Source organism: Canis lupus, chromosome 34 (assembly GCF_011100685.1).
Source record: "Canis lupus familiaris isolate Mischka breed German Shepherd chromosome 34, alternate assembly UU_Cfam_GSD_1.0, whole genome shotgun sequence".
Classification (NCBI taxonomy): Eukaryota; Metazoa; Chordata; class Mammalia; order Carnivora; family Canidae; genus Canis; species Canis lupus.
In genome coordinates this window covers 42041051-42064844 of record NC_049255.1, presented here as the reverse complement: position 1 = coordinate 42064844, position 23794 = coordinate 42041051, and the positions used below count along the sequence as shown (strand labels likewise).

Below are 23794 nucleotides of genomic sequence, written 5' to 3'. Positions count from 1 at the left end.
GCGCCTTGGACTTGCTGGGGCGCCGCCCGCGCAGGCGGTGTGTGCAGAGCTCCTGAGGCCGGGCTGGCCGGGGCCTGTCCCGAGCAGCTCTGTGTGTGGCCGTCGGCCCACAGATCCCCTGGGAAGGAAGCCGCGGGCCTGGGCGGGGGCCCAGAGCCGAGGTGGCACGGCCGCGGCGAGGAGGGTGGCGTGGCCGGGGGCTGGGGGCAGCCCAGGCAGGACTTCATGTCCTCGAGCCTCAGTTTCCCTCTTAGAAGCCTCCATCTACGGTGATGCCGGCGCCACCGAGCGCTGCGACTCCGATTAACCCGCGTGAATCTGCGTGTAACACACAAACTGTGCGAGGCCCGGGGGCCTCCCTCCAGAGAGAGGGTATCGGGCGCCTCCTCCCTCCTTCTGGCTCTTTGTCAACTGCCCTCACCCTTGCTTTGCTTTTTGAGGAAAAATCCTTGTAGAGGATGGCCCGCTCCCTCGCTGTCTGCTGGGTCTTTTAGTGACGTGGGACCTGATTGTGATGCTTTGCCCTGTTCGGGAACGTGATCTCGCATTTCACCAACGAATTAGTAAAATCCGAATCACAAACCCAAAGCCCTTCCTGTGTGCACCGTCCGTGCCACTTGACACGATTACCTGCTTCCGTCCTAATAATAACAACCGGCCACACTTCTCGAAAGGCTACTTCCTGCTGCTCGACGCCAGCCCCCTGCCCCTGGGCCGCAGGTATTAAGGCCTCGTTTTATTTAGGAGGAAACTGAGGCACAGGGATGGTAACGGACTTGCTCAACAAACCATAACTGCCCCCACCCCCAGTGTCAACAAGAAAAAAAAAGGGGAGAAGACAGGAGCCCTGTTAATAGCGACGCTTCTCTTTGCAGCTTTGATTTGCCATCTTCCTCTATGAAAATACCCAAAGCACTGAGCACCTTCTTTTTTTTAATTTTTATTTTATTTTATTTTATTTTACTGTGCACCTTCTTATGGCACTTGTCTCCTAACTCCTGCATGTGACCTCCTCCAGGACATCCTTTTTTTTTTTTATAAATTTATTTTTTATTAGTGTTCAATTTGCCAACATACAGAATAACACCCAGTGCTCATCCCGTCAAGTGCCCCCCTCAGTGCCCGTCACCCAGCAGGACATCTTTTTTGCCTTGTTGGGACAAATTATTTTTTTTTAGCAGAGGGAGCATGAGACAACAAATGTCTCGTTGGGCTGACACAGCTGAAGAGTGAAGACTAAGGAGGGACGTGAGCGGCTCAGCTCCTCCCCGGCTCACTCACGACCGACAGGACACGGCCGCTCTGGAGCTCGGAGGCCGAGGGCTCCTGGTCCGGAGGCTTCTCCCTGGCACTGGCAGGCAGGGGAACGCGGCCGAGGAGCCCAAATATGTACATTTTGTTTACAAGTTGGTTCTGAAAATCTCCCTGCTGTTCTGACCGGTGACAAAGATCCCAGCGAGGGGCCGCGTACGTGAGTTAGATCAACTCCAGGTACCTGACGCTCAGGGGAGGAATTCGAGCGAGTTCGTGGGATGCCCAGAAGGGCCATAAGCAAGAGACAATGAGCGTTGCTCCATTTCCTGCTGACCTTTATTTAACAGGACTTTCTTATTAGAAAAGAGCTTGCTTTAGCTTATTGTTAAAATTGCTGTTTGTTCACCTGCTTTGGAAAAGGAACAGGCAAGAGTGAGCACTTAGGGGGATTAAGGGTTTGCCTGGTTGGTCTCTTTTCTCTCTAATATTATATGAATATGATGAATATATAACATTTATATAATATTATTTAAATATAATATATTTATGTATATATGGGGTGAAGAGGCTGATGTGTGAAGTAGAGGCAAGCACGGTGTGGGACGCAATGGTATTTTATTTTTTATTTATTTTTTATTTTTTTCCCCATTGCAAATTTTCTATTTTTATTCTTTAATTTTTTTAAATTTATTTTTATTGGTGTTCAATTTGCCAGCATATAGAATAACCCCCAGTGCTCATCCCGTCAAGTGCCCCCCTCAGTGCCCGCCACCCAGTCACCCCCACCCCCCGCCCACCTCCCCCTTCCACCACTCCTAGTTCATTTCCCAGTTAGGAGTCTCTCATGTTGGTATTTTAAAGGAAAGTGTTCTAAAATATAGGAGGACTGCCAGATATAATGACATTTTCACTTTTGTAGGTGGAAATAATTGAATATTAGCAATTTCATATGGTTCAGCTTTTTATAAGACCCCTCGACTTATACTGACCCAAATCCTATAATGCAAGTGACACTAAATCATTTAACAGAGACAAAGCTCAGAGAAGTTAAACCGTTTTCCCAAGGACACGCACTAGAAGGATTTTGAACCCCGGTCAACTTTCTATTTCATAAAAGTATCTTTGTGTAAACACGTCCATGAAATTTGTAAGTAGAATTTTTTTTTTAAAAGAAAAATGATGTATGTGCATGACTATGTAGTAAGTAGCAAAATATAAGACCTACGGAAAGAGCTCAAATCCTGGAGAGGCCCTCTCTAGCCTGGGGGACAAACAACGGGGAGGGAAAAGGAAGAGGGAACGGGTTGAGAGAAGGCTCCATCCAGAAGGGGCCACTGCAGAGGTGGTAGGACTTTGACAGGTGGAAATGGGTTGGGGTTGGGGGGGGTGTTTCCCGGTGTTGGAAGTGTGCTGGGCCACGGGACGGCGGTGGGTAGCGCAGTTCAGTCGTAATATTGGGTGAGAAAGGGGCGGCAGAGATTAGGCTGGAAATCTGTCCGGATCCCCCCAAATTGGCAGACTGCGGTGTCCTGTCCTGCTGGATGAGACCCGATTTGTTTGGCTAAGCGAGAGCCCCCGAAGAGCTGCGATTACGGTCGTTCCATGATCAAGGTCATGCTTTGGAGCTACTGGCTGGGAAAGGCTAGAGAGAGAGAACACGGCGGGAAGAGATTAGGACAGTTTCTTTTCCTTCCGAATGTATATATGATCGAGCTTCCTCGGGTGCTAAGGCTGCAGGCCTTACCCCAAGAGGTTCCGATGGAATACGGACGCATGAATTGGTATTTAGTGAAGGCTCTCCAGGTAATCCTGATGCCCGTGGCTCAGGACGGCATCCGGAAGAAGCCAGACTAGAGGCAAGGAGGTTGGCGAACAAGCGATCTCAATACCCAAGGCGAGGGCAGCCCGGGTGGCGCAGCGGTTTGGCGCCTGCCTTCGACCCAGGGTGTGATCCTGGAGACCCGGGATCGAGTCCCACATCGGGCTCCCTGCATGGAACCTGCTTCTCCCTCTGCCTGTGTCTCTGCCTCTCTCTCCGTGTCTCTCATGAATAAATAAAATATTTAAAAAATTAATAAAAACCATTAAATAAAAAAAAAATTAATACCCAGGGCGAGAACAAAGGGGCTTTGCTTGTAGGATGGATAAAGGCACAGACACAAAAGAATTTTGAAGGAAGACCCAGCAGGACTCAGGCCACCTGGGCCTATAGGTGGGGAAGGATTCAAAGAACAGTTGGCTTAGAACCTGGGCCATCAGGAGCCCAAAGAGTGGAAGCCTGAGGCAGAGCAGATGTGTTAGGTCTTAACCATGAGCTCGGATCTGCCAAGTGAGTTTGGCAGTGTAGACGGCCGCAGGGAAATGTCCACCAGGTGGCAGGCAACGTGGGACTTGGGTGGGGAGCAAGGTCACAGCTGGAGACATGGTTTGGGATGAAAGTCAGAGACTCTATTTTTCAATTATTGAAAAATCGTAACGAAAAAATAAGGACAGGAAAAACAAGCTCCGGCAAAAGAGGAGAGCTAGGAAAGAACCGTCAACCAGGAAGGAGGGGATCTGGGGAGTGAAACATAATAAAAATCAAGGAAAGAGAGGATTTCGAGAAAAAAAGCCAGTTTCTCTCTCTGGGCCTCTCCGTACGCGTGTATGTAGACGGATACGCACACATACCCGCACCCCGGGGCGATCGAGCGTCACGAGGGCTGTGAAAAGCCAAATTGGGTGCAAAAGCCAAACTGGGTGACTTCCCGGGGTCACAGGAGACCAGTGTGGTCCGCATGCATGTGCCGGTGCTTCAAACAGACGAACGGGGAGCGAGGAAGCGGGGGCGGCGAGCGCATGCTTTTGCTCCAGGAGCGCTCGCTCTCGTCCTGTCCCTGGGTCCCCAACCTCCCCGCCTACCCCGTTACTCAGAGCCCGAGTCCTAAACCCGTCCTCAGCGCTCCTCCTCGTTTGCCCAGGTCCTCCCGGACTTGGCCCATCACCAACTCCATCCCATCCTTGAACGCGGCTCCCACGATGACTGGGACAGGCCTCCCCTGACTCCCCGGGGTCCCCTTGCCCGCCCCACGCGGCAGGTCCGGGCCAGAGACGGCCCCGCAAGGCCTGGGCATCTGCTGGGCCCCCTGCCCGGGCCTGGACGACTGTCCGTCGCTCTTGGTGCTGCAAGCAAACCTCCGCACGTGGCCGGGAGCCTGCCGGGCCGGACCGCGGCTCCTTCAGGCCTCCCCCTGCCCTCAGCCCGCCCGCCCTGTCGGAGCACAGCCCTCCTCCGCTCCTGTAACAGGCTTGCTTCTAATCTCGTGCATTAATTTTAAAGAACTGTCTTTCCCCGAGCTCCCTGCCCCCTCCCACTGCCCCCACGCGCGGGTGTGACGCCTGGTAAAGGCCGATGCGAGGCGGGCGGGTGCCGCGCCTCAGCCTCGCACCTGCTGCTTCTCTGCCTAGAAAGCTTTTCCTCCAGTCCCTGCGATTCTCACGCTCGCTTTTTCTTTTCTCTTTCACGTTCATGCTTCTTCTTTAGCGTCTCAGCCCTTCCTTCCGCAGAGAAGCTTTCCCTGACATCCTCGACTGCACCAGTGTCTCTAGGTAAACGCTCTCTTAGCGTTCTCTACATTTGTGATTTTACATCTATTCATGTGATGATTTTTTTTATTCTTTTTTTTTTTTTTATTCATGTGACGATTAGAAAAAAATATCTTTCTTGTCCAGGACTCTGATCTCCATGGTTGGGGATGGGGTCGTGTGTGATTTGGCCCAACACGGTCGCCCCGACACTCATCACAGTGTCCAGTCCACGGTGGATGCTCAGCAAATATTTGTCGAATAAATGAAGGAGTAGCTGAATAAATGCAGGCATGAAATGAGGCCTGATCAGTTAAAAGCTAGACATGTGATTTTTACTGTGGACACCTGATGAGCACGTGGTTTGGGGTAAGACCCTCCTTCCGGTAAACAAACTGAACCGCGGAGGGAATCAAGATCGCACCAGCCAGCTTTCCGCACAGGCATGTAAATCAGAGCGCGGCTCCTATTTTTATGCCAGTTTTCTCACAGTTTCATTGCAGCAGACCTCCAGATCCACTTGTCGGGGGGGAACAGGCCTAGGAGAGCGGGGAGCGGGGTGTCGTAGACGGTCTCCGGCCGGCGGTCCTGGTCCCGGGGCCACTGATGTGTCTTAAGCACCCAGAGAGGATTTCTCAAATTCGGTGACACATCATCTAAGCCTTCCTTCTCCTTTAGGCATGAACTTTCTCTCTCTCAACTGTTTTTTTTTTTTTTTTTATTCATTCCAACAGAGGATTGAGTCCTGTACTGTTCTATTTTTATGTTTTTAAAGCAAACAGCTACCTTGAGTTGTCCACACAGGAGCCCCACATGACTGTTGCCAAGCACCACACAGGATCAAATAAGCCGCCGGGAAGCTGTCATCGGTCGTCCCCGCAGAGAGGAAGAAACTGGATCAATCCCGTTAGACGTTTGCCTCTAAAGTTAGGCATTATTTTCTTCCAGGTTGCTGTTTTTTTTGCTTTTGTTTTTGTTTCTGTTTTTGTTTTTGTTTTGTTTTGTTCTCCCTTCTTAATTTCTTTATTTGGAATACACCAGGAAATGAAAAAAAAAAAAAAAATCCCAAGACAATCAGGGGCCCCAGACTACAGAACTGCAGTCCCTGGGAGGGAATCTCGGTTCACGTTGATGGAGCTGCAAATACTTCACATGGTCAGAAATTTTTAAATGCTTTTACAAAGCCCAACTCAAGACATTCACGAATTATCTCCTGGGCAATATTCATCGCGCCGCGTGGGGCCCCAGGGGGCTCAGCCGGGTAAGCGTCTGCCTTCAGCCCAGACCCTGAGCCCCGCGGGATTGAGCCCCGGGGCAGGCTCCTCGCCCAGCAGGGCCTTTGCTCCAGGGTTCCTTCTCTCCCTCCGCCCTTCCCCTTGCTTGTGCTCTCTCTCCCTCCCTCTCTCTCTCTGATAAATAAATAAAATCTTAAAAAAAAAAAAAAAAAGATTCACCAGTGCTTCTGTGTCTCCCTCACAAAGTGCTACATGCAGCAGGGCCAGAATGATCTTCTGCATCTAAGCAAAGCAACAAAGATCCTAGGTTTGCATTTGAATTGCCTTTAAAAAAAAACACAAAAAAACATTTCCTAACAGTTTCACTTTGAGACATTTCACTTTTGTGCCTAAGAGTCACGGAGCCAGATGCTTGACCTCCACTAGTTTTCCAGTAAAAAATTTAATGATTAAAGGACTTAAAAAGTCTAACTAAACTCACTATTTATAAAGTCCCAAACTATGGCGCAGAGTACAAAGGGATTCCCCAGACACGTGTAGGGTCGCGAGGGCTTTATTTCGACGAACCTCCCAACGGACTCCTCTGGCCGGAGCCTACGTGCACTGGGTTCATAAATCACTTCCAGCCACACAGTGTCTCTGAGTAACATGCCCCCGGGGATAAACAGGCAGCGTCCTCACTCGCGAGTCCCCTTTCCCTCCTCCTCCCGCGAGAGACCGTCTGCACCAGGACGCACGGAGGGGATGCAGTGCAGACCTGTGCCGTTTCCAGAACCTTCCATCTCCAGCCACGCCGCCTGGTAAATAAGACACGACATTCACCTGGTTTCCCCGATACGGCTTGACCGCAGGGAATAGGGTGAAGAGAAGAGTGTATATCAATCCACAGGTCACCTTTAACAAAAATCCTATATATTCCATGCAGTTCTGTTCACCTAAGAATCATAAATGCGTCGTGTCTGCTCTCAAGGAGTTTATGACCTACTTATGGGGCTAAAAATCATACTGGAAACATCAGCTACGGGTTTTACTACTGGCCTAACTGTTCTTATTTACGCAGTGGGTTTGTTGAGAGCTGAAAAGGAGCTTCCGTGTCCAGAATATTCTGGAGTTTTAACAGCAAGGTGACCAGGAAGCGGCATGTGGCATCCGTCCGACATTTTCCCCATTTAGTACAAATGCTCGCGCGTGGAAACCAAAGGCGCTGCCCGGTGGTCGGAGCACCTTCTCTCTCCCAGGAAGTCAGCAGGCCTGACACTTGGACACCCCGATTCAGAGCCCCCCTCCCCGGGCTGAGGTTCTCACGCAGCTCGTCTGTCACCCTGGCTTCCACGGGCTGAGGGGTTTGCTCTCTGGGGCCGTCAGACTTGGCGGCGGCTTCGAATCAAGGCCCCACCACACTCCCGAGAAAGAAGGTCGTGGCCGTGAGCACATGCGTGGAAAAGGGACGGCGACACCCGCAGGAGCATCTGGAAGAAGCCAGAGACTACGAGGAGGAGAGGTGGGGGCTGGACGGGAAGTCGGTGAGCACAGGGCAGGCCTCCTACTGCAAGGGAGCTGCACCGTGTCCTTGGGCCCGTAGGTCACAGGGACGCTCAGCGGGGTGGTACGGACCCTGCCCCCCTGATCCCCTGGGGAATCACAGCATCGGCTCCAGGCCTGGAGGCTGAGCTGTGACCCAGCCCGTCAGCCCCAGCGTCCCCCGGGGAGGAGCTGAGGGCCGGGGGACGGCGGCCACGGCACAGCAGGCTGGGGGCAAACAGGAGCAACTCCTGCGACAGCTTCTTTTTATATTTATTTATTTATTTATTTATTTATTTATTTCTGAGAGACAGAGAGAGAGGCAGAGACCCAGGTGGAGGGGGAAGCAGGCTCCATGCAGGGAGCTGGATGCGGGACTCGATCCCGGGGCTCTGCAGGCAGGCGCCAAAGCGCTGGGCCACTGGGCTGCCCCTGTGAGGGTTTAACACAAAAAGATCAAACCCTGAAAACTCTGTGACCATTTTAGGACAACGGCATGTGCAGCATGTGCTCGCCGCTGGGGCCGGGCCGTGGGTGCCGCTGGGGCCGGGCCGTGGGTTCCGCTGGGCCCGGCTGCCCTTGCGTGGATTTGAGGAACGACGAAGTATCTAAGGGAACACAAGCACACGCACCATCGGGAGTGACACAGCCCGACCCTCAAGAGCCTGAAATCCTCGAGGCTGTTTGGCGTCCGACGAGGTCCCGAACCAACCAGAGGAAGATGCGGCCTCCGCGGCAGGTGCCTGCTTGAGGCCATCTCCCGGCGGCTTGGCGGGCGGCGCGCACTTTACCTAAGCCACGAAAGGAAACTGAGTTCTTAGCCTTAAGAGACCAGTGATGTTGGGCACCTGGGCGGGGGGGCGGGGGGGGGCTCAGCAGGTGAGCGGCCGCCTCGGCCCAGGGTGCAACCTGGGGTCCCGGGATTGAGTTCCGCGTCGGGTCCCCCAGGGAGCTTGCTGCTCCCTCTGCCTCTCTCTCTCTCTCTCTCTCTCTCTCTGTGTCTCATGCATAAATAAATAAAGTCCTTAAAAACTAATAATAAATTAAAAAATTAAAAATAAAAACTTCCCCTAATCACGGGCAGCTTAGTCACGGACTACATTAAAGCAGGCCGGTCTGTCGTCCGGTTCGGGAGGCATCTCTGCGGCCGAAGGGAGAGTGACTCTCCGTAGTTTGGTGCGGGAGTCTTTGCCCTTGAGCAGCCCGGGGGGCTCTGACCCCTGGGTGTTCCTGTCTGTCCAAGGGAAAGGTCAGTACCTGTTACTCGACTACCCCGTGAGGCTAAGATGACAATACCGATGAGAACCCTGTTTTGTGAGCACGTCCCCTGTGCCGGGTGCCCTAGCGGGGCTCCAGCACCTAGGATCACGTCCCTAACCCAAGAGGTCAGTGCGGTGACTGAGTCTCCCTAAGACTCTCAGAAGTCGCCCCTAGTCACAGAGCTCTGCGTGGAGAAGGTGCGACTCAGGTCGAGCCTGGCATCCTTGCCACGTCACCCCACCTCCTCTCTAGGCCACAGAACCCTCTCCGAATGCCGGGCGTTATTATTTGTACGCGTTTTGGACAATAAGACCGTCGGAGCCCACCCGAGTTATCTGAAGACACTGGGGACCGCCGGAGAGGTCGGGGTTAACGAGACCACGACGGCTCATGCTGTCCTGGGAGCGACGAGTGACCCGCGAATGGCCGGGACAGCTCTTAGTCATCGGTGCTCGATTCCTGTTGCCAAATACAGTCCTGGGGCGTGTTGCTCACAAAGGGTGTGACCCCCCCGTATGTCCCAAGCTGCTGCTGCCACCCCCTGTCACCGCGAGCAGAGAGCAGAGGAAAGCTAGAACAGGCTTAAGCCCCCGTGACCCGTCCCGATCGGAGAGGATGTCTTTTTGAAAAAGAAGTCCTCTTCGGATAAGATCAAATTCAGGCAAATTGAATTTTTATTTGCTCTGACATAGATTGGAATCAGTGATGTGGTATTTTTTCCCTCCTGTGTAGAGAGGAGGAAGGAAATCATCTCGATAAATCTCCTTGACTTTCCTCAAGGTGTCGGGCCTCTTTCTCTTTGGAACGAGCCACGGGGCACGTGGACAGAGCCCGGCCCTCGGGCTGGGGGCCTCCTCCCTGTGCGTGGGGCCTGGTGCTGCTGGCGGAGGTTGGCGGGGCCGGCAGCAGCTCCTGCATTCACCGGCCAGTCACTCATTGGCAGTCGGTGCAGCAGGCACAGCCGGGGGCACGACCAAGTCCCCGTCCCAGAGCGTCTGTTCTAGCAGGAGCGATACACACACTCAACGCACACCAGGGTGGACGGGGCTTGGGGAGAAAGCAGAGGCTGGGGATAGGAAGCCTGCAAGAGGACGAGAGAGAAGGGGCTCTCAGGGAAGCGTTGTCTGCCAGAGGGACATCTGGCAGAGACCCGGGGGAAGGGGGAGACTGAGTCCTGCGTAGCGGCCGTAGGCCCTGGGTGTGCAAGGCCACGGCAGGTTGGAGGGGGAGCCGGGACGCCAGCGCGGCTACACAGAGCGCTCACGGGAGGACCAGAACCCGGGACCGATCGCGCGTGGGCTGTGCACACCCAGGATCCGCCTTCGCTCTGCCGCCCGACGGCAAGACGTGGAAGGCTTTCCGGCAGCAGATCCTGTGACTTGGCTGCAGCCCCGAACAACCCCTGGCCGTGGACACAGAGCAGAAGGTGGCCGCGGGAGCAGGGTGGTCACTTGCCCAGTGTGTTAGCCGTGGGCGTGACAACCGAGCTCTAGGTCCAGCTGGAAGATGGAAGCAATGGGCTTTCCTGTTACACATGAAGGGAAGAAAAATCGAAAGAGGACCCAGAACGTGTCTTCTGAGCAAGTGGAGGAAGGGAGTTTTCATTTACGTACATGGGGAAACGGCGGGAGGAGCACGTGCGTGGAAAGTCAGAAATCCGACTTCCAACGTGGCCGTGCAAGGTGCCCGTGACACCCCGAAGTGGGGGTGTTATATAGTTGAGCTTGTGACGTTTAGAGGTTCGGGGACCGTCCAGGTTAGGGCTTAGGATCTGCGAGCTCTCTGTGTGTGCACAGTTCCTAAGGTCTTGAGATGAGGGAGTGAGCGAAGATGAGAGATTCACAGCTGAGCCACGGAGCCTTCCACACGTGAAGATTTAGAAGAGAGTCAGGAGCCAGCAAAGGAGACGAAAAACTCTCTACCTATAAAGTAGGGGGAATTACACCCTCACGCTCCTTTTCCAAGACACACGGGCTAAGACGGAGGAGGAGTCCGTCTACTAGGAAGGATGATGCTGAGCTTTCCTTGATGCTCCAGCCAAGAAACCCAAGGAGAAAGGGGCCGTAATGGGGACAGAGCCTGTGTGCCCGGGCCTGCTCGGACCAGCAAATGACCTCAGAATCTGGGGTGAGATAAAGTGGATGATATGAATGATATGATGATATGACTGTGATGATATGGTGCTGGGAAAGATGGCAACATGGTTGCAAAAGGAGATGAAACTGTCTCCCTGTGACTATTGATATAAAGCTGGGCTTTGAAAAAAATTAGTGACTCTATAAATGAAAAAAAGAATAAAATACACCAACAATACATAGTAAGATAACTTCTAACTTTTTTGACATACCTTTTCTGTAGTATTTCCACACACACACACACACACAAATATACGAGGATTATATTGCATTTACATTAGAGTCTTTTTAATTTGAAAGAATAGCAAGACTGTTTTGGGAAGATTCATTTGTTATCCCCTTTTGGTAAGAGGACAGAGCTGATCAAAGAGAAGATTGCGTTAGTTTGAGAAATGTCTGGTTGGACACCAACCGGTAAAGTACAATGACGCGTGCGTGTGTATACGAGAGGCACGGAGTGTGAGGGTGAGCGTGGACTCGGTGCTTTGTGTCCTGGTGACTGATGCGTGCTGGCGGTGCTACCCGGGAGCCGAGAAAACAAGGCTGACTAGAGCTTCGCTTATTCCGCATGTCAGGGTGGGTTCCGGACGCGCTTCCTGGGTAGCGGGCGAATGCGGGTGTTTCATTACCAGATGTAGCAGAAACCGAAAGGGAGAAGTCTGCGTAATGCTCTGGTTGCTGTCTACTGATCGGAAGAGGCAACGAAATCAATTTATGATACAAAGTAGGTTGTTTTGGCTAAATTACTCACTTTGGCTTTCCCCACAGCTTACAAAAAAATAAATTCCATGAACCCCCCCTCCATCGTTTTTCACGTTTAGGGTCTACTCTAGGCACACCTGCCAGAAAGCTTTGATATAGGAACTCCTTCCATAAACCTGTGCACATTGTGAAAGGTCATTTTAGTTTATCAGTAAAAGGTGTTGTGAGCAGGATGACAGCAAAAATAATTTCTCCCATTGACCACTTTTATGGTGAGGACTGCCTCTAAAGTGCACCATGAGGTTACACTCGGAGGACACTGTAAGAGCAGAGCTGGCGAAAATCTCTCTCAAACAAATGAAATCCGTGAAAACAACAGAAATGACAGCCGGTTGTAAACTTCTGACAGCAGTACGTGTGTGTGTGTCTGTGGGTCCCGAGCTCTGTCGTTATGGGTTCTTGGCTGGTGAGCACAGGTGGCCAGAGAACGGGGCTTACAAGGTCAAGGTCGCGGAGCCCACCGGCCACGCAGATGCAGAAAATTGTCACCGGCACCAACTGCACCAGACTCTCCACCCTCATTCCAGGGATGTGTGTCCTGGTCCCACGGCAGCCGGAGCGAGCCGGGCTGCCCCAATGTCAACCACACTATTAGGGAAAACAGACACACAACTTTAGGAACCTCTGTGGCCCCTACAGGGCAGCTCCCACCTGCGGGCAGGTGCACAGAGGCCGCAGGTGGATGCAATCGGGGGCTCAGGCCGGGGAGCTCCTGGGTCTCGGGGGTGGGCAGCTGTCACCCCTGGGTCCTGCGCCGCATTGTGGGGGGGGGCACGGCCTCACGGGGAGACCCTGCGCTGCATCCTCCCTGCATCCTCCGTGCATCCTCCATGCATCCTCCGTGGCATCCTAGCCAAGCCGGTGCCACCGGGCCTCGGGGTTTTCAAAGCCAAAAGCAACGTCCGCGCCCCTTGGAGTTTGCGAGGTGCCCGAGCAGGGCCCGCCCGCTCCTGCCGCGCGGCCCGGGTCACGCGCAATGACGGACACGAGCCCCGCGGGCCGGGCGGGGACGCAGCAGCCCCCGAGCCCCGCTGCACACCTTGCTGTGACCTGTGGGCCTGGGGCCAGCAGCCCCGGGGCGGGCGGGGGCGGGCGGGGGCTCTGCGGCTCCCTCCTCCCTCCGCCCGCGGGCCGCCTCCTCCGGGAAGCCTCCCGGGCGCTCAGCGAACGGGGCCAAGGGGGCGCTGACCCCGCCCCGCAGCCCGGCCGCCGGCGCCCCGGGGCCCCCAGCCCTCCTCCCGGCCGCGGGGGCTGCACCTGCCGAGGCTGCACCTGCCGGGGCTGCACCTGCCGGAGCCGCACCTGCCGGGGCTCCACCTGCCGGCGCGCACGGCAGCCGCCCGACCCCCCGCGGATGAATTACAGCTCAGGGGGTCCCGCGCGGGGTCCCTGCGCCCCGACACCTTCTCGGCCGCGGGGACGCAGGGCGCCCCGAGCAGGTTCCCCGGCCCCGCGACCGCTCCCCCGCCCCGTCCTCGGCCCCGCAGCCCGCTGCCCCCTGTGACCTCCAGGGCGCGCGGGCACCTCGGCGGCTGCACCGGCGGGTCCCGGGGGACCGGCTCCCCCGCGCATCCCCCCCGCGCACCCCCCCCCCCGCACCTGGCGGCGCATCCTCGCATCCTCGCACCTGGCCGCGCGCCCCTGCACCTGGCGGCCCCCGCGCAGCCCCCGCGCACCCCGTCCCCTCCCCGCCCCGGCACCCCCGCCCCGCCCCGCCCCGCCCCGCCCCGCGCAGGGCCCCGGCGGCCCCGCTCCCTTTGTCCGCCCCGCGGACCCTACCTCGGCCGTCACATCGCGCTCGGCAGCCGCCGTGGGTGGGCGCAGCCCCGGCCCCAGCCCGGCCCCGGCCCCGGCCCCAGCCGCAGCCGCAGCCCCAGCCCAGCCCGGCCCGGCCGGAGGACGCGGAGCACCGGCGCCCACGGCCCGCGGAGCAGGAGCGCGGGGCGGCGGAGGGCGGGGCTGGCAGCCTGCGGCGGGGGCCCGCGGGACCGGGCGGCGGCCGCTCTGATAGGTCGGGGCCGCCCCCGCCTCCCAGCCCCGGACCCGGGCACGCCCCGCGCGCACCCGTCCGGCCCGGGCCGGGCTGCTCCTGCTGCAGATGGCTCTCGCACCTGGGGGCCGCACCTGCGGCCGGGCCGGCGAGCCGCTGACTCCGCCCGCGCCCCAGCTCTTCCCCTTACACGCTGGAGTGCTCCCCGCCCCGTAGGAGACGCCCCTCCCCAGGGCGAGGTCGGGGCAGGGGCGACCCATGTGCCAAATCTCAGGGGAGAGCACGTGGGCTCCACGGATCACCGAGCGCGGACGGCGCAGCTTGGTGCCGGGGGCTCAGCAACCGGGTGTGCACCGCTGTGCCAGCGCACGGAGGAGAGGTCCGTGTGCAATGCTGTGCCAGTGCACGGAGGTCTGTGTGCAATGCTGTGTGAGTGCACGGAGGGCTGTGTGCAGTGCTGTGCGAGTGCATAGAGGAGAGGTCCATGTGTGCACCGTTGTGCGAGCGCACGGAGGAGAGGTCCGTGTGCAATGCTGTGCCAGTGCACGGAGGTCTGTGTGCAATGCTGTGTGAGTGCACGGAGGGCTGTATGCAGTGCTGTGCAAGTGCACAGAGAAGAGGTCCGTGTGTGCACCGCTGTGCGAGTGCACGGAGGAGGGAGGTCCGTGTGCAATGCTGTGCCAGTGCACGGAGGTCTGTGTGCAATGCGGTGCGAGCACACAGAGGAGAGGTCCATGTGTGCACCGTTGTGCAAGTGCATAGAGGAGAGGTCCGTGTGCAATGCTGTGCCAGTGCACGGAGGCCTGTGTGCAGTGCTGTGCAAGTGCATAGAGGAGAGGTCCATGTGTGCACCGCTGTGCGAGCACACGGAGGAGAGGTCCGTGTGCAATGCTGTGCCAGTGCACGGAGGTCTGTGTGCAATGCTGTGTGAGTGCACGGAGGGCTGTATGCAGTGCTGTGCAAGTGCACAGAGAAGAGGTCCGTGTATGCACCGCTGTGCGAGTGCACGGAGAAGGGAGGTCCGTGTGCAATGCTGTGCCAGTGCACGGAGGTCTGTGTGCAGTGCTGTGTGAGCGCACGGAGGAGAGGTCCGTGTGCAATGCTGTGTGAGTGCATGGAGGAGAGGTCAGTGCGTGCACCCCTGTGTGAGCGCACACAGGAGAGGTCCGTGTGTACACCACCGTGCAAGCACCTGGAGGAGAGGTGTGTGTGCACCGCCGTGCGAGTGCCTGGGGAGAGGTGTGTGTGTGCACTGCCTTGCGAGTGCATGGAAGAAAGGTATGTGTGTGTGCACCACTGTGCAAGTGCATGGAGAGGAGTGTGTGTGCTCCGCTGTGTGAGTGCATGGAGGAGAGCTATGTGTGTGTGCACCGCTGTGGGAGCGCATGGGGGAGGGGAGGCGACAGGGTGACCCACGCGGCAGCCAGGGTCCCGGGTGAGGGAAGAGGGCGGGCACCCAGGACCCTAGAGGCGCTACTCAGAAAAGTAGGACCCACTGATTTGTCTAGACGCCTGAGAAAAGAAAGCCACTCTTTTTTGTTGTTACTTTCTCTCTCTCTCTCTCTCTCTCTCTCTCTCTTTTTAAACTCCTGGTTGTCGGTGTGAACATGCCCTGATTGTATGTGAATTTTGTTATTACTCGACTGGTCGCAATGTCTTCCCGGGAACACGCTGTGATTTAGTGGGGACTCCCCCTGTGTCACAGCCCGTAACCACGTTTCATCCCCAATGAGCATCCTTGCTCACAGCGGCTTCTGTGACGCAAAACCAAAGTCACAAAACACTGTAATTTGAATTTCAATAAATAATTCTGTTCCTGTGATGTTGGTAGGACAGAGAAGTTGCTTATTTTTTTCCCCATTTTTCACATTTGCAGTTCCTGAAGGGAGGGGGGGATTTTTCCATATCCCATGTCCAAAACCTTTCATTAGCCTCGTGATCATGCAAAAGAAACGATTTCTTACCAGACTGATTAAAATGTCACAGCTGTGAGGAGTCTGGGGAATCGGCAATCATCGTCTTCAGTGCCTCAGTGTCATAGTTTGTAATTGGTGTAAGTGGCACCACCGAAGGGAGAACACAAAAATTCCAAAATAAAATTGTTGGGAGGCAATTCTTCAGGATTTTATGAAAATCCTCGTTTTGCACAGGCAGGCATGTCATCCAAACATTTGCAATCGAAGGAGGATTATTTGGGGAATAGAGGATCTGCAAATTTTTTTTTAAATGATGAGAGTAGTGTTATAAATTGAATATCCTGGGTAGTTTTTTCCGATGTAGGAAAGTATTTAATGTTAATGGTGCTTCAGGGGTCGCACGGCGCCAACACCGTGTACGGTTTGGGGGGCAGGAGGGTGTAGCTGGATCCTGGATCCCCACCCCCTGCGTCCCACCTGAGGTTGATTCGGGAGCAGCTCCTCCTACAGGAGACAGGTGGGCAGGACTTGGGTGGCGGGAGAGGGCGGACCTGGGGCCGAGATGGCAGGTGCTGCCTCGGGGAGGCCTGTCCCTCACAGAGCACAGGTCGCATGAGCTCCCTGAAGCCGGACGGGGTCCTGACAGGACGGGTCAGGTGGCCCAAGGCGGTTTGTTGGGGGTCGTGGAGGACCAGGGCATGAAGACAGGAAGCAGAAGGGAGGGAAGGTGGGTAGGCCCAGATGGAGGGAGGGAGGGAGGAGGGAGTGGCTTCCCCAGGAGGCGCACTGTTCACCAGAGGACACAGCTCTGGAATGAGGAGGATGGACTTTGCCCCCCCAGACCATTACCCATTTGGCGTCTTGTGTGAAAAGGGCTGCCCACGTGGTGGTGCTGCGGCCGCAGTGACCGTGGACAGGGGTGGGACGGGGGGGAGGGAGGCCGCCGTGTGTGCTGGTCCCACCCAAGCTGCGAGGACGAGGGCTCCGACAGGCAGGGGTCCACGGGAGGACGTGGAGGGAAGGGGGGGCAGGACAGGCCATGGGGTGGGAACACGGGAGGTGGAGGACGAGGTGTCCTGTGGGATCACGGAACAGACTCCCCTCCTTGTTGCCCTGTATCCCAGATCCCATTTGAGTGTCGGGTCCATGTGAGTCCTGCCTGGGATAGAGCTTCAGAGACTCGGAGTGTTTGGAGTTCACACATTTTTCAACAAGAGAAAAGCTTCTGCTGAATGTGTTGAAGAGCCTGTGGTACCACTTGGAAGCCGCCAAGCCGAGGGTTGAGCCAGTGGCTCTGAGCTTTACTGATTTGGATGGTTCCCTGCAGGACGAGGGCTGGGGCAGGAGTAGCACCCAAGTGGTATTCGGAGCTGTAGCGCCAAACCCGTTCAGCCAGAGGACCCTGCGCCTCTGACTTGATAACGCTCTCAACGGCATCTGCTCCTTGAACGCACGTAAAAAACTGGTTCTGGAAAGAATCTGTGTGTGTTAACAAATATCAGGTGGAGACGGGGAGCCTGGGCGGGAGGCATGTGGTCCCACATGCAGAGAATTTGCAGTCCACACGCGCAGCCTGCAAGTGAACAGTTCAATGAACGGAACGATGAGTGCATAATCCCATTATGAGTCATCACTGATAAAAGAAAAAAAAATTGATACGTAACCAGAAAGTGCATCGTTCTGCTGCAGATGCAAGAGCTGATTCTACCCGGGAGCACACAATTCCTGCTCCGAGTAACTGCTCTTCCTCGGCTCTGACTCTTCTTCTAGGAACAGCAGGAAACTCACTTTAGAAACCACTTCCTTCCTGTCGTATTCCTGCGAATGCTCACGCTGACTCACTGCGACATCCAGGTTTAGATCCTTGAAAGAGACGTTCTCTAGTATAAACGTGGAATTTTGGCCCTAGAAAATAATGGCAAGAAATCAGTTGAAGACAATGTGACATTTGAAGCACAGCCAAGACGCAAGGAAACGCCTTTCATCGGTCCACGTCGCTTTTCACAAAGGAATTGCCTTCACATTAGAGGTTAAAAAGAAAAAGTTCAGAAAGGAAATGATCATTTCTAAAGCTAAGCTTTACATTTATATATATTCACACATATCGTGTTTGATCATCAGGACAAAGCGACCGGAAGGCAGGACGGATATGAATCGTCCCATTTCCATCTGGAGCGGCTGAGGATGAGGGAGGTCAAATGGTTTCCCCAAGACCGTAGCCTGTAAGTAGGTCTGATGCAGAATCCGGAGCGATTTTTACTTGCTGAAAGTCTGCACCTCGCTCCAAGATTCCTCCTGACGTATTCACAGATAGAAGCTCTAGAAGAATTTTTTTTGACCTTTTTTATAAAAACGTAGAAACGGAAGCGTACTGTCATACCTTTCTTTCTTTCCACCTGGCGTAAATTCATGCCTGATTTTGCACTTCCTATTTACAGCTCTTTATGCTTTTAAGGTAGAGTTGGTAAACTCTTTAAAAAGATAAACCGTAGATTTTTACAATCCTGCCAACTACAGAGCATGGACACTGAGGATGATTCCATGTTAATGGCAGCAGCTGAACAAGACGCAGTGATCTACAGGCCGATAGGCACAAACCCACCTAAGAAGGCCATGATTTGGGTCCTCTTCTTGGATTCTTTTTTTTTTTTTTTTTAAAGATTTTGTTTATTTATTCATGAGAAGCACAGAGAGAGAGGCAGAGACCCAGACAGAGGGAGGAGCAGGCTCCATGCAGGGAGCCCAACATGGGACTCGATCCCGGGACCCCGGGGTCACGCCCTGGGCTGAAGGCAGCGCTAAACGGTGGAGCCACCAGGGCTGCCCTTCAAGTCTTTTTTTAATGGATGCATATTTTGTCGTATGGATCTTCCCTCATTTAAAAAAAAAAGTCTGAAAAACAAAAAAAAAAATTTTTTGAAAAGTCTGTAACTGAGCACACGGGTTATTATTTTTCCTAGCATCCTGAAGGGCTTTCTACATGAACCTCAGGTTGCGTCTCTGGTGACGCGTGCCTAGGACAGATTTCCTCATCTGCATCATCGGCCCGAAGTGTCTGAGCATCTCCCAGGCTCTTGGTGCATTTTGCTAAGCTGCTCTCTTAGAAGGGGCACCGTGTCCCCGGTTCCCCCAGGGCCCGCGTCCCCCCCACCCGTGCCAGGGTGGCCCTCGGGGGGGGGCAGTCATGCTCCCCTCCTTCACACACAGCCATTCCCCTTTCCTTTGGCTTTTGGGACTGAGGTGGAAGTCAGGAGCCAGGCAGAAGCGGGGAAAAGGGAGGAGCAAGGAAGAGGGTTGCTCGTGTTGGAATCCTGTTTCAGTCTCCTGAGGTGGAAATGTTTCCATCCCCGGGGTAGGGGGCTGCAGAGTCAGGGGCGTCCTCACGCTGGTCCTACTGCTTGGAGCACCGTCCCTCCCATGTGGCCTCTGAAGCTTGGGGCAGTCCCCCTCCCGGGAGGCGCTGTTGGGATCACACACCCACGACTGAAATCTGGTGTATCTTCCCCGAAATCAATTCCCTTGAAAATTTTGGAGGCGGGAGTTTTGAATTTGCGTGTTCTGTGAAGTTTGTAGCACAGCTATGAATAAGTAGAAATGCTTTCCCAACATCATTAGACCTGGAATTTTTTAGGTTAAGCTCGGCAAACGGTATCTTCAGGAAGTGGAAATCAGTGGAAATATGGAACTTTCTTTGTCTTCAAGGAACCATTGAGGGATTCATCAAATGCACAGGGGATGTGCCCTTAGCAAGAAGCGGGGGATGCTCGTACAGAAGGGTGGGAGCGTGCGATGTCTTGGTAAAGAAGAGGGGAACTTTGTTGCTAATTATATGAAAATGGAGCTTGTTACCTTTCTCAGAACTGAGTAGTTTGGGGACGTCATACGTACAAAAATAGCTGCCACACGAATCAGATCAACGTCCTGCCAAAATTTCATTCAATCAAATCTTAATTTACACAGGAGTTAGTGGTTTAATTCCCGCCAGTGAAGAAACTCAGATTATGTGTGTATTTGTGTGTCTATGAGAGAGAGAGAGAGAGAGAGAGAGAGAGAGGTTTTAATGCTATTCCTAATTTACCTTTTAAAAGTATAATAATTCTAAAATCATGTTTGCAACTGGGATTGCTGACTGGTAGTTAAACAGACTACAATTTAGAATTTTTAGACTTCAATTATTTTTAGAGAGAGAGAGTGTGTGCACATGCACAGGGGAGGGCAGAGGAGAGGCCGACTCCCCACTGAGCAGAGAGCCTCATGTGGGGCTGACCCCAGGACCCGGGCCCATGACCTGAGCCGCAGGCAGGCGCTTAGCCCCCTGAGCCACCCGGCATCCCCGGATTATATACTCTTCTTAAGTGAGCCTGAAATATTGGAGAATATGCAAGATAAGGAAGGAAATTCACAATAGCCGGAAACCATTGAGTCGTGTCAGAACTGACATCCCTGCAGCTCGCCGCAGAGTGCTTGGTAGCAGCACGGCCGATAACCTTACCCAAGTACATCTGGTAAATATGTAATAAAAAGCTGCAGTCAATCAAAACAGAAGTATAGGATGTACCCAAATGTTTGCTTAAAATATGGGTTTATTACTATAGTGACAGAAAATGACCTTTTATGTCATGCAAGACAACACTGGATAAGTATTCCATGAAGTCATCACTTGGCAGGGAAATTTAAATACCAATCATTCCATTTTAGAAGGAAAAAAAAAATCCCCAGAATTTTGCCAACTAGAAACAAAGTCTTAGTTAGATTTACTATAAGGCATTGCATTGTCACAATCAAGCCAATCAAAGGTGCCTGATGTTATCTTGAAGTTCAAAGCTTTATCTTTTCCATTCCCTTTGAAGGATGAAGCTCATGAGGTAGAAGATAACTTGGTAAAATCTTAACTATGGGCATGGCCAGTGGCTGTTTGTGAAAATTAGAAAAAAGCTGTATTTTCATCAGGACACTTGTGAACCACTTAGTAGAAAATTGTACTGATAAGTCGACAAAAAAAGGAGAAGAAGGAGAAAGAGAAGGAGGAGGAGGAGGAGAAGAAGGAGAAGGAGAAGGAGAAGAAGAAGGAGGAGAAGAAGGAGAAGAAAGAAGAAGAAAAGAAAGAAACAACCTAGAACTTCTATGAAATGAAGGGTAGCCCCAGAATCCTAGAGTAGAAAACCAGCAGGACCGCGTACGGTGGCTTTGTATATCTGAACCGAGAAGAGGTAGCAGAGGAAACACAATGCGTCAAAATTTGTCTTTAAAAAAAGAATGGGATTAACCCCACTGTCTTTTTTAATCTAAAAGAAATCGCACAGTAAGTGACATACAGCACCGCCCCCGTTTCAGGTGTGCAGCGTGACTCAGTATGTGTTCGTGTTGCAAAACGACCACCACGGCAAGTCTATGTAACACTTATCGAACGTAGTTAAAGAATTAATTTTTTTCTCGTGATAAGAACTTTTTAAGATCCATTTTCTTAGCAACTTTCAAATATGTGTGCGACGCTCGTAACTATACTTGCCACGCTGTCCACGACACGCCCGTGATTTATTTTATTGCCACCAGTTTGTACCTTTCAACTTGTTTACCCATTTTTGCACCTTCCCCCCAAGCTCTAGCAACCATCGGTCTGTATCTGTAAGCTTGGCTGTTTTTGATTTTGAAGATTTTATTTACTCATACGGGAAAATGAGAGAGAGGGAGAGGCAGGCTCCACGCAGGGAGCCCGATGCGGAACTTGATCCCAGGATCCCGGGGTCACGACCTGAGCCAAAGGCAGGTGCTCAGCCAGAGCCCCCCGGGCATCCTTGGTGTCATATTCCACAAGTAGGTGAGATTGTATGGTATGTGTCTTTCTCCTCTGACTTATTCACTTAGCACATATGCCCCGAGGCTCCTCCATGATGTCACAAATGGCCAAAGCCCATCTTTTTCTACCCCCGCGTGTCCCCCATTGTATCCACAGACCACATTTTCATCTACTCATCCACCGAGGGGCACTCAGGTGGTTCCATATCTTGGCTACTGTAAATACTGCTGCAGTGAGCGTGGGAGGCGTGTATCTGTTTGCGTGAGCGCCTTCATTTTCTTCTGAAAAGGACCCAGAAGTGGAATTGCTAGCTTGTATGATGGTTCTATTTTCAGTCTTTTGAGGAACTTCTATAGCAGTTGCACCAATTTATCTTCCCACCAACAGTGCGCAAGGGTGTCCTTTTTTGCCGTATGTTCACCATTATTTCTTAGCTTTCTGATAATAGATATTCTAAGTTACAAGGCGGTATCTCATTGTGGTTTTGATTTGCGTTTCCCCGATGACGAGTGACGTTGGGCATCTTCTCATGTGCCCATTGGCCATCCGGATGTCTTTTTTTTTTTTGGAAAGTGTCTATTCAAGCCCTCTGCTCATTTTTTAAATTGGATTGTTTTTGTTATTTAATTGTAGGAGTTCTTTTTTTTTTATCTTGGATATTAACCCCTTGTCATAAATGACTTGTGAATATCTTCACCCGTTAAGTAGGTCGGTTGCCTTTTCATTTTGTGGATTGGTTTCTTACCCATACAAAAGCTTTTTAGGTTAATGGAGTCCCACCTGTTTAGTTTTGCATTTGTCGCCTTTGCTTTTGGTGTCAAATCCAACAAATCATTGCCAAGACCAACGTCAAGGAGATTACCATCTGTCTTTTCTTCTAGTTGTTTTATGGTTTCAGGTTTTACATTCAAGACTTTAACCCATTTTGCGTTCATTTTTGTATATGGTAAACTCTACTCTTTTCCTTAGATTTTCATGATAACTTGGATGTTAGTAATCACTCATTTTTATCTGATACTTCATTATTAGCGATATTAATTTCTGTGATATTGATTTGAAAACTAATGATAAAATACATGATGAAAAAATATTTAGTTAGCAATGTCCTTAGGAAAAACAAGAGTAAGTGCAAAAAACGTGTAGATGAACCGGAGATCCTAAGCCTATAGCAAGCTGAGTGCAGCTCACTTCTCCATTCCAGTCTCCAATCAGAAATAGTTCTGTGCGGATTTGGCCTTAAGCTCTGCTGGACGTCCCATGGGGAAAACGCCAAGGAATGGTTGCATGCCTGGAAACTGACTTCTAGAAGTCACGAGGTGGGCACAAGAAAATAGCATGTCCTAGAAGGCACAACCCCTGGGACCTATGAATTCCTAAGGAAGGTCCTTATTGGAATGTTTTTTTATATTCTAAGGAAAGAAACAGCAAGATGTTTATATGGGTTGACTTCTCTCGGGCCCTGAGCCTGGGAGACAGCACAGACGCATCTGAAAGAAAGGAGGCTCCTTTTTGGGGCCCAGGGAGGCATTCTGTCCACTTCTACACCTAAGGCCTGTGGGAGGAGAAGCCACTGCCCAGGAGTGCTTCTCCTTGGCTTCCCCGAGGATCCTATGTAAGCCCCAATCAGCCAGCAGAGAAAATAACAAATCCCTAAGGGAATTTAGCACTTAGAGAGAAAAAGATGATCTCAAACAAACTGCATAATGATGAGTAAAATAGAGCTTCCAGAGGAGACAAATAATATATTTACAGAGAGAGAGAGAGAGGGCATGTGGGCAAGAGCACACTGAATACATGATTTTCTACCTAAACGACCTTACTGGATCTCGAGTGTGAGATACAGTCAAGGCACAGAACAAAAATACAGATATAAGACTTGGGGATTTAACCCAGAAAACCCAAACAGGTAAAAACAGGTGTTACAGGGGCAGAAGAAGGAAACGTTGAGAAAAAGGCAGTAATTTTTTTCTTTAAAATACCAAGAAATTGGGGGCAGCCCGGGTGGCTCAGCAGTTTAGCGCCACCTTCAGCCCAGGGTGTGATCCTGGAGACCCGGGATCGAGTCCCACGTCCGACTCCCTGCATGGAGCCTGCTTCTCCCCCTGCCTGTGTCTCTGCCTCTCTCTCTCCCTCTCTGTGTCTCTCATGAATAAATAAATAAAATCTTTAAAAAAATAATAAAATACCAAGCAATTGTTTTCCTTGAGCAGAAGATTTGAAAGCTGTGGCAGGCAAGACTTAGAGTAGTCTCTCACGATCGTCTTCAAGCAGTAGGACCCCAGTGGATTTTTGTTTAATAAACAAATATTTATTGAAAGAACCAACCAATAGAGGCAGAAAGGGAAGATGTGGTCAGCAGT

General features: G+C 52.6%; 1 protein-coding gene across 2 annotated transcripts in view; it reads right to left on the bottom strand.

The window, feature by feature from the left end:
* The window catches only part of KCNMB2 (potassium calcium-activated channel subfamily M regulatory beta subunit 2), a 202154-nt gene extending 188550 nt beyond the window's left edge, over nucleotides 1–13604 (bottom strand). For both annotated transcript variants that reach the window (XM_038583949.1, XM_038583950.1), the window contains exon 1: nucleotides 13511–13604. The gene's annotated coding sequence lies outside the window, so the exon portion shown is untranslated. The remainder of the gene's footprint in view (nucleotides 1–13510) is intronic.
* Between the last annotated feature and the right edge of the window lie 10190 nt (nucleotides 13605–23794).